This window comes from Barbus barbus, assembly GCF_936440315.1.
Source record: "Barbus barbus genome assembly, chromosome: 31".
Lineage (NCBI taxonomy): Eukaryota > Metazoa > Chordata > Actinopteri > Cypriniformes > Cyprinidae > Barbus > Barbus barbus.
Genome location: NC_136759.1, coordinates 16423869 through 16434797, shown reverse-complemented (window position 1 = coordinate 16434797; position 10929 = coordinate 16423869).

The following is a 10929-nucleotide window of genomic DNA, read 5'->3' as shown; positions in this document are numbered from 1 at the left end:
TGAGTAATTTATAGGTGTATATGCACGTGTTTTATGTATGTATTGATAAGCAAAGTTTGATTTAAATCCTACGTGGCGCCTCATATATTATTGCTTTCTGGGGCACCACCAGATGAACCAGAATAACCTCAGCATATAGCCTATTCCAGTGTCCTCTTCCTGTTTGTAGTTTCAAGGACTTGCTGCTTGCGACTTTAAATTTAGTTCTCTGCCAAACATTATGCTTTATGTCCTAAAGTAATTTTCTTTCTTTCTTTCTTTCTTTCTTTCTTTCTTTCTTTCTTTCTTTCTTTCTTTCTTTCTTTCTTTCTTTCTTTCTTTCTTTCATTTTCTATATATTTCTCTTTTCCTCTCTTCTACTGTGTGCAAGGTCTTTGACCTGGAGGATAAATCGTGTTCTCTGACTCCTGACGACAGTTGGCAGATTAGCGCCCCAGCAAGAGATCAGAGGTCACAGAGCTCACAGTCAGCTCCCGGTCTAACAAATCAGAGAACAGGTCCAGCAGCAGCTGTCCTATATTCTATAGAATGTTTTAAGGATTGTCAAGGGGCCACATCGAACCAGGCCCACCAGCAGTGGTCTGTTATCAATCTAAGGAACTTTCATTTATAAAGTCATTCTTGTGTGGTCTATTAAAAGAGATTCATAAAAAAAGCTTTTATGGCTATGGTACACATTTTAAACCAGATCATCTGTTGATCATTACGTTTAGTGGAAACAGTCGCAAAAGAAGTATTTATGTTTGTACTGAGGAGGTTGTGACTTATCAGCACATTGTTCTTTCTCCCCAGGCTCAAAATACAAGCCTTTCCTGTTGGGTGAAGTGTCAGCTGCCATGAGCGTGTGCACTTTCACCTGAAGGCTACTTATGCATAGGCTATTGCCTTATCATACAGTTGTTTATGTGTTTTTACTTACTTACTTACTTTACTTTACTTTTGTCATTTAGCAGACGCTTTTGTCCAAAGCGACTTACAAATAAGAAAAAGTAACTAAAACTAAATGTTACAACTCTATAAATATTTTTATTACTAATGTGCCATTTTTAATAGTCTGAAGATACTTTTATGGTGTAATAAAATTTGTTTTTATGTTCATGTTTCATCTTTAAAAAAAAATCTAAAATACAGTAAAAACATTAAGATTACAGTTTTAAATAACCATTTTCTATTTTAATATATTTTGAAGTTTTATTTGTTTTCCTTTTATTCAAAGCTGAATTTTCAGCATCATTACTCCAGTCTTCAGTGTCACATGATCCCTCAGAAATCATTAGAATATGCTGATTTGATGCTTAAGAAACAACTTTTTTATTATTAATGTTGAAAACAGTGCTGCTTAATATGTTTGTGGAAACCCTATATATATATATATATATATATATATATATATACACACACACACACACACACACACATATATATACACACACACACACACACATTATACACACACACACACATATATATACACACGCACACACACATATATACACACACACACACACACATACATTATACACACACACACACACAATCTTACTGACCCCTATATAATAAATTATTACATAATGAAATAAATTGCTACTTGTATGGATGCAAGTGTCATTCATTCAAAGGATATAAATAAATATATTTATTCAGTCTCATTCACTTTGATAATTTTTTATTTTACCTTACTAAACTGCATTACTTCCCCCACGCCTGATAGCCTTCCCCATAATGAATTTGAATCACTCTTTCCTCTATAAATGGGATGTGTTGACATGGGAAATGTGAGACGAAGCCTTTGATCCTTTGGAAGAATGAGGTGGTCCACTCCCATCTTCCTCACCTTTGTAACCCACCTCCTTCCACCATCTCCTCCCAGAGACTGTACATGGTCTTATAAGCAACCATGTGTTGACAGCTGCACACTTCCTTGCATGTCTAAGATTTTTAAGAATAGGAAACTCTTTCTCAAGATCTCTGCAAAGACTATTACTCAGATATTTCTCGATAAATAGCAGTCATTTTGTTGTTTATTTACAGTCCATGTGTTTCTGTGTGTATTTTATCTAGACGTTTCTCTAAAAAGGGTTGGCCCCTACGTAAGAACTGCTTGAGATGTCATTTAAAACTACAGTGAGAGGAAATGGGGAAATATTGTAGCATCTGAACTGTGCAAATCCAAATGATTCACTTGCTGAGTTTGTAATCATATTGAAGTGGAGAGAAGCCACATAACAATGTAAGAGTAAAAGAAGTCCTAATTCATCAGTCAGATTTCCAATATAACACAGATTTAACAGGAACATTGTGATAAGATACTTGAGATTGCAACATGCACATATTCCCGGGAAATCCTGACACATCTTTGGCAAATATCTAGAGACAAAAGTGTAGAGGAGCTTTAGATCCAGATGCTGGTACAGAGGCTTTGATGTCTGGGGAACCTAGCTGGCACACTTTCCTTACACCTCTCCTTAGGTGTGACTAAAAGGAGGAAAGAGAGGGCCACCACTAAGGGAAATTACTTTAAACCCTCAGGCCCCCCTCATTCTCACTCAGTTTGGTCTTTCATGTTCATGGGAACAGTCTTTTCTGGACAGTCAAGGTGTCTGTATGAGTTAGCTGCCCTTTCACCCAAATATAGTAAAGACGAGACCTCTACCAACCCCCATGGGTGCCTATCCACAGCACTGAGCACTGGGATGAAATGAAGGAACTAGGATTTGGCCTTAATTTTGAGTTGAAGTTAAATAGAGACATCTGGTCTGAGTGAATTAGCATCCATAATCAAACGCTTTACTTTGATGTGATCTGATTCCAGTCAGGCCTCATCTAAATTGTTGAGATATTGATCAGTATATTCACAAGAGCAATTTGTATGGTGACTCAGACTCTTTCACAGAATGATTTCATGTATATTTACTTACTTACTTATTAACTAACTGACTTACTATATTTTGGGACACAACTGGAATCCTAGACTACTGTTTACAAGTTTGGGTTGGTACGATTTGTTAATGTTTTTGAAAGAAGGCTCACCAAGGCTGCATTTATTTAATTAAAAATACAGTATGTTTTCCATTTGAACATATTTTAAAATCTAATTTATTCCTATGATGGCAAAGCTACTTTTTTAGCAGCCATTACTCCAGTCTTCAGTGTCACACGTTCCTTCAGAAATCATTTTAATATGCTGATTTGATCCTGAAGAAACATTTTATTTTATTATTGTCAATGTTGAAAACAGTCGCACTGCTTAATATGTTCTTGGAAATTGTGACATTTTTTCAGGATTCTTTGATGAATCCGTTCAAAAGAACAGCTTTTATTTGAAATAGAATTTTTTCCAAACATTCTTTACTGTCACTTTTAAACTATTGAATGCATCGTTGATTAAAATATTTGTGCGAACCAACAGTAGTAATCCTAACCTTAAGCATCTAGTAAGTACATGTAGTTAATTAATATTACTCAGTACCTAATTACACTGTAACAAGAACACCTTAAAATAAAGTGTAACCAAAATCATCACTTAAAAAACTGAAATGAAAACTGAAATAACTGTTAAAACAATAACTGAAATGAAAGCTAATTAGAAATATTTCAAAATAATGGCAAAAGTAACAACTAAAACCTAAACTAAAATTAAAATGAAAACGGTAAATCTAAACATAAAAGATAATTGAAAATATTCATAAATACTGCCTATAATATTATATAAATGTCTGTATGATTTGCTACCTAGAGGATGAGACATGGCTCATGACTATTAAATAATTACATCAGTATTTAACTAAATAGTATATAATTTGGTAAAGTTATTGTAATAAAACTATGTAAACCGCTAAAAATATGTAAATTGCTATATGTGTTAATCAATCAATCAGTCAACAAATGATTCAGCAAAATAAATCAGTGACTCATATATGAAAGAGAAAGAATGAATATTTTAAGCGAACTGACTGAGTATTACCTCTGTCCACTAACTAAAGTAGCTACTTTGATACTCATACGGAAAGTAGCTTGTTACTGGAAACGCAACTCTTTTTTTTTAACAGTGAGCTGCTGTCAAGCTACTTTTGGTTATCAAATCGCTAACACTGCACCTCTGTGAGATAAACGTGTCTGATTGACAAATAAGATGAACACCCTGAACTCTCGCTTTGGAACCCTGTGTATCGCATTGGTCACTGGGTTGGTCAGACTGGAATACCCAGTTTCGGGATCCAGCACAGGGGTCAGTCCAAGTCCTTCAACGTGTTTCCCCCACGGAAAAGCTTCCTGCTCCACTCGGTAGATGAAGTGAGACTGAAACCCTCTTCCTTCCTCTACCTCCTTTCCCACACTGGACTATCGGAGCTCCCACATGAGATGTCGGAGTTTTAAGAACTTACTGTGTAACAATGAGTTCCACTTAGGCTTGTTCAGCAGTTTTGGAGATAAAGTACAAGATATTGCTGATCTCACAGTCAGAAAGTATTCAGGGAGATGTGATATTCAGCTATTGACGGTGACTTTCAACTTGATGTATTTTCTTGTTTGTTTCTCAGTGATCAGTTAACCTAAATGATGCAACTGAAAGGTTTTCCTAAAACTATTCTGTGCATTCATGCTTGGCTACAATCCTGTCCTCATTTTTCAAGACTGCATAAGAGACGTGCTTGGTTGAGAATGTCTGATGTTTTTCTATTGCTTTAAGTTCACCAAACCATCTAATCCACTGATTGTCAGAATGTGCCATTTACACCTGTGTCCGAAAGTCTAAGATCAATAGTGAAAATGCTTCTGTTGCATTTTTCAAATTTGATACACATAGTCTCAACAAAACAATTTGATTGGAAAGCTTAAAATAATATGAACTATTCCATTTTTTAAGTATACATTGCCCTTTACACTGTGAGAAAAATATTGAGTGTGATACTTTTTTAAAGTTGAACCTTGAATAAGTGGCTTTTTTAAATGCATTTGTATTTATTTTTTTGTTTGCTTAATGGTCCTTTAATCCATATTATTGTGCTTTATTATTATAAATAAATAAAATGATTTAAGCATACAGACCCCTTTTCACTGTGAGAAAACTATTAAGTGTGATTTTTAAAGAAGCTCAATCCTAAATCCTGGCTTTTAAACTATATTTGTATTTATTTGTGTTTGTTTGTTTAATGACCCTCATGAATTAAGCTAAATTATATGAAATATACAATTTTCTTTTTAAGTATACAGACCCCTTGACACAAAATATTAAGTGTGATTTAAAAAAAAGTTGAATCCTAATTAAAATAAGCGACTATTTGTATTTATTTTTGTTTGTTTGTTTAATGGCCCTTTAATGCTATCATTAGAATAAAGCAAAATTATATGAAATATACCATTTTTGAGCAGACCCCTTTACACTATGAGAAAAATATTAAGTGTGATTAAAAAGATATATATATATATATAAATAAAATTTATATAAAATTAACATATATTACATTTTTAAAGTAGCTAAATTGATTTGATGATCATTTTTTTTTCTGTTGAAAAGTAAAGGGCCTTACAATAAAATAATCTCATGTTTATCTTCAAAATTCAATTCTTTAAATGGGTTGAAAATCAATAAATTCTTAATGTTATCATTATGTAGAGAAAATGGGATGAATGCAAGGATTTCTTCAGTCCTCCTCACCATCTCTTTTAGAGAACAGGGGTTTGGTGAAGCTCCACTGACTGATGTCTGAGGTAGAGAGGAGGAGGACAGGTGTTCGCCCAGGTCTGCTAGAGTCATCTGTGTTAATGTCCCTGGTCACGCCAGTTCCCTGTACTCTTTCCCACGCTGCCCGGGGTCAGAGGGGAGCAGCCTTCCGGATACAGGCCTCAAGAACCCATCCACCACACAGATCACCCCTAAAACTCTCCAGCCAAAGCCATTGCAACTTTTATGCCCAGCAGATGACTCCTGCAAACCATTTCTCTCTGACCAGAAACCTTCTACCAGAACTTCTACTCCTTTAGGGTCATTCAACTTTGTTACAAGATTCTTAATATGCCAGGAAAGCTGTTCAGAATAACCATTAGAGAGCTCTGTCTCAGACCCGCTCATATGAAAACAGTGCAAACACACACTTGAATATTGCTACAGTCCTAATTTCATTGCAACGATTTGATTTGAGTCTACAAAAGCATGCATAAATGAGGCAGTATCACAGTGTTGGACAAACTGAAAGAAAAGCATGAGAGCACGTAATTCTTCAGGGAGAATGTAAGGAGACAGTCTCAATCTCATCACTGGCAATCACTGATTTACGAACCCCTCCAACCCCAATGAAAGATCCTCTCTTGGGACGGGGTCTGGAGGGCAGGCGCGTGGGGGGATAATGTTCTCGGTCTGTATCCCACTGTTCTTGTTTTTATTTATGTGTGGGAGTTTATATTGCTGCTGCTTTTTCTCGGGCTTGCAAAGCAGACAAGAAGCCTCCATCTGTTTTTTTCCTGGAAACCGCAACAAAAGACAACATTAGCGTGAACGACAATTTAATAGTATAGTTCATGCAAAAATGAAAGTTCTGTCATAATTTACTCACCCTCATGACTATATATTTTGAAAAATGTCTCAGGGGTGTTTCTTTGTATATAATATAAGTCACTGGGGTCCAGTGTTGTTTTGGTTGATATCTGATTCCTCGTATATATCTGAAGTGCACATAAGCACCTTTGACTCACTTGTTTCCCTCTGAGACAATAGCAGGAAATCCAGTGAATCCAGTGACCATTTAGTTTGTTTTTTTCCTTAAGTTTGATGTGGGACAATGCACTTGTTACACTGTGTTTCTCTTCTGTAAGTGCGCGTTGAGATTGTGGCACTCATTACAGTGAGAAGGAAGGGTCTTTTATTTTCTTTTGAAATTAGGTTTGTTGACTCTCGCTCTGGCATGTTTTTTTTCTTCTCTGTTTTGTTATTGCCCGCTGTCATAGCCCACCCCTCCTGCATTCCCTTTCCTCCCTCAAAATCCACTCTGTCAGTAGGACCTATATTTGTGTTGGGCACTTCCTATTTGTTCTGACCTTTGGCTTTGAGAGCCCCGGCAGCTGAACCGTGGAGGGTGGTGTCAAACCCTGACCTCACCATGTCTCAGTACAGACATCACAGCATCCACATTCATGACTGGCTTTTTACTTGGTGAAGTCTCCTGTTGGTGGGTCAATGACATGATGCTAATTTTTTTAATAGTATCAATCACTTTATTAAATATCTACTGTTCAAATATTTGGGGTCACAAAGATATTTTTTATCGATTTTTAAGAGAGACTCTTATGTGCAGCAAGGATGCATTTATTTGATTAAAACAATAAAAATGTATATACTCTTTAACTACAAATGCTCTTCTTGCACCAGCCCAACCTCACGCATTTCGTAGTCAGATTGGAAAGGTCACGTGACATAGACGGAAGTACCGACCCAAAGTTTACAAAGTGAACGTGCAAAGAAAGTCAAAGGCTTTACAAAATGCTGCAGAAAGGTTGCTGACTAACACAAAAAAGAGGGATCATACAGTATGTCCCCTATCCTGGCCTCTTTACACTGGCTACCTGTTTATTGTAGGATAAAGTATAAGGTGCTTTTGTATACTATTTTTTGTATACTTTAAATAAAAAAAATCGATATAAGACTCTTATTCCTCAGCTGGGATCATGTAGAGCCATTTGAAGTTTCACTGAAACTGCAATCTGGACCTTCAATCTGTTGGTCCCCATTGAAGTCCATTATATGGAGAAAAATCCTGGAATGCTTTCCTCAAAAACTTGAATTTCTTTGCGACTGAAGACAGAATGACATGAACATCTTGGATCACATGGGGCCGAGCAAATTATCAGGAAATTTTAACTCTGGAAGTGAAATTATCCTTTAAGACGTTTCTTGAAAATGGTATAAACCTTTTTCAAAACCATATGAAACCACCATGAAGTGCTTTTGACTGTTTGTATGAGTGAACGTGTGCGTTTCAGGGTGTGTGGTCAGGAAGATGCACCATTTCCACCTCTCGCTAAAGGAAAGAATAGGGGTCTAGGAGTGATGAGTGTGCCAGAATAAGGTCCACTTCCCTTCCCATGTCAAGACCTATAAATACTCTCTGAAAACAGGAAGTTAGGAGGGAAGGAATTGTGGGCAAACTTTAATCCTAGATAGACAACCATATCAACCCCCCCCATTACCCCGAACTCTCACTACACCAACATTCTTATACATAATATACAAACACATACCAATGCACTGTACATAAAGAGTTTCCTTGAAGTTCTCAATCATGCATATCTTTTTGTAACAGAAGACCCAAGGGTTTATAGTAAAATGAAAGAAGGTTGGTTAGATCAGGGTGTAGCTGATATTTATCAGACTTTTGAGTGGAGGAGCAGGTGGCGTGTCATTCTTACCACTACTTGTTTGGGTTTGGTAATGGGTCAAAGAGTTATACTGCAAAGTTTTATTGTTTTTTTTTTTTTATTTTACCCGTAACAACTTCCCTCGTGTGGTAAAACCAAAATCAAGAAAGTGATTCATTCACGGTGAAGTTTCAAATGGATTAATCAACATTGGAGTAATCTTGCAAGTAAGGTAAAATTTAATTTGTAGCAACACCAAACAGAACTGCAAAAATAATGATTGTTTCCAAATAAAATTCTTAAACGGCTTCACCCCCAAACTCACACTAGTGGTTGAGCCAATGTTGGCCTGGCCAGGATGTTCAAACAAACAGAACAACTGGCACATGACTTACATATGAAATAAATAAATATTTTTATTCAGAAAGGGTGCATTAATTTGATGAAAAGTGACAGTAAAGACTTTTAATAAGGGTTTCAGTGTCAAATAAATGCTATGGCCATCAGATCACCATGTGTACTCTCTTAAATATAAAGGTTCCAAAAGGTGATGGTTCTTCCAAAAATGGTTCTTCTATGGCAGTGACTATAGAGAACCTTTTCTGCATTTGAAAGGTTCCATGGATGTTCAAGGTTCTTCATAGAACCATTGATGCCAATAAAGAACCTTTATTTTTTAATAGTGTAGAAGACTTTGTCATTGTCCATCAAGAAATAAAAGAGAATATGTGTTTCACTGGGATTTTCAACTGTCTTTTCAGAGCATGTGTGTGAATTGAGCATTTCCTTTCTCTATTTCACAGGACAGACGCCAGACGGGGTTCTCAGGGTCATGAAAAGAAGGAAGAAGGGTGAAATCAGTAATGATGTAGTGATGACAGGTGTGTCTTTAATCTATGTGGGATTCTCCCTTTTACTGCTTAGTCCTTTTTCTGCCATCATTTGTTGCTTCCGTCCTCCTTTCCTATTTATGTTTTACAGTAATTACAGTGGATAATTATATCTCTCACTTAGTACGTTCCCAAGAAACAACCCTGACATCCCCCATTCTATAGTCAAGGAAACAAGAAAAAGGAAGGATGATGGAAATCCCGTTATTGATCAACAGCAGCTTAGTTTTCTAAGAAGAGCAGTTAGTTGGACTGTTAGTGCTGACAAAACCTCTAAAGCCAAAAAAAGTTATTTAATCACCCTCATGTTGTTCAAAACCAAGAAGACTTTCGTTCATATTCGAAAAACACAAATGAAGTGATTTTTAATTAACCCTCCATTAAAAGCCAATTCCACCAAACTGTGATGCTTCAAAAACTTTATAAAAACATTGTAATTGTAATCAATATAAACTGAGCCGTTGAAATCTAAAGTAATCATGAAAAGACATGATTACTTCATGAACAGATTTCATTTATGCTTTTATTCACATCTAAACATTGATCGACCCACAAAGAACATACAAAATATAGTAAATGCCCCTCCCTCATGTCATTCCAAACCTGTTAGACCTTTGTTCATCTTCGGAACACAAATTAAGATATTTTTGATGAAATCCGAGAGCTTTCTGACCCTCCATCAGCAATGTAATTACCACGTTAAGGCCTGGAACGATAGTAAGGACCATGTGACATGAGCTACAAGAATGCTTTTGAGCACAAAGAAAGCAAAAATAATGACTCTTCCAGGTCAGTCCGCTTGCCATTCATGAGAGAACCACAAGGGTTTGGAAGGACATAAGGGTGAGTAATTTATGACAGAATTTGAATTTTTATGTGAACTAACGCTTTAAACGGAACATTTTTGTGCGCTCATGTGGATACTTATCGTGAACTGGCCTTTATACTACAAAATTACTTTCTCTTATCAAACATGCCTTGTTAGTGCAAACATGTTGTTAGCAGGTTAGGGGCCACTCCTTCAAATACGTCCTCTTTTGGCATGCCGTATAGCCAGGCCAAAAAGCTCATAAGTATGTAACAGTGTTAAGTGACCAAAGTTGGACATTGATAATGTAGTGCACTTCTGGTACATCATGGCATAAGAACGCCAAAGCAGTTAAACATACAGCCTTATCACTATCGCAAATCAAATTAGCAGGGTGTGGGTTCAAGCGCTGACACATATCCTGACCATACAAAGCTTGAAATAGAAAACAAAAACGATCTGATTAAACGTTAAACATTGACAGTGATGCCTTATCGCTGCCTAATTAGCCTTCTCTTTTCTTTCTCTTTCAATTTGATATGAACCATAAATGAAAATCAGCATTTCCCCCTCTATGATCTCACACAGCAACCTCTAAAGCGCACAAACATATTGTGTTCCTGGTGTGGCTTACGTCACTGTGACCAATTAGCTTAGCTGCAGGTGCTTTCTTATCAGAGAGGCACAGAAAACTGCAGGGAAAAGATTTTAAGACTCCTGCAAAGCCGAGCAGAGAGAGAGAGAATGATGGGTATGAAAGGAGTGTATACTTTCAGATTTATTATCAGTTTAAAAAATCAAGCTTGTAAACAAAAGTGAATGCTAACACAAGTCATTTACAGGAAAAGGCTACAAAGCTAAGCTTCTTGAAACTAACAA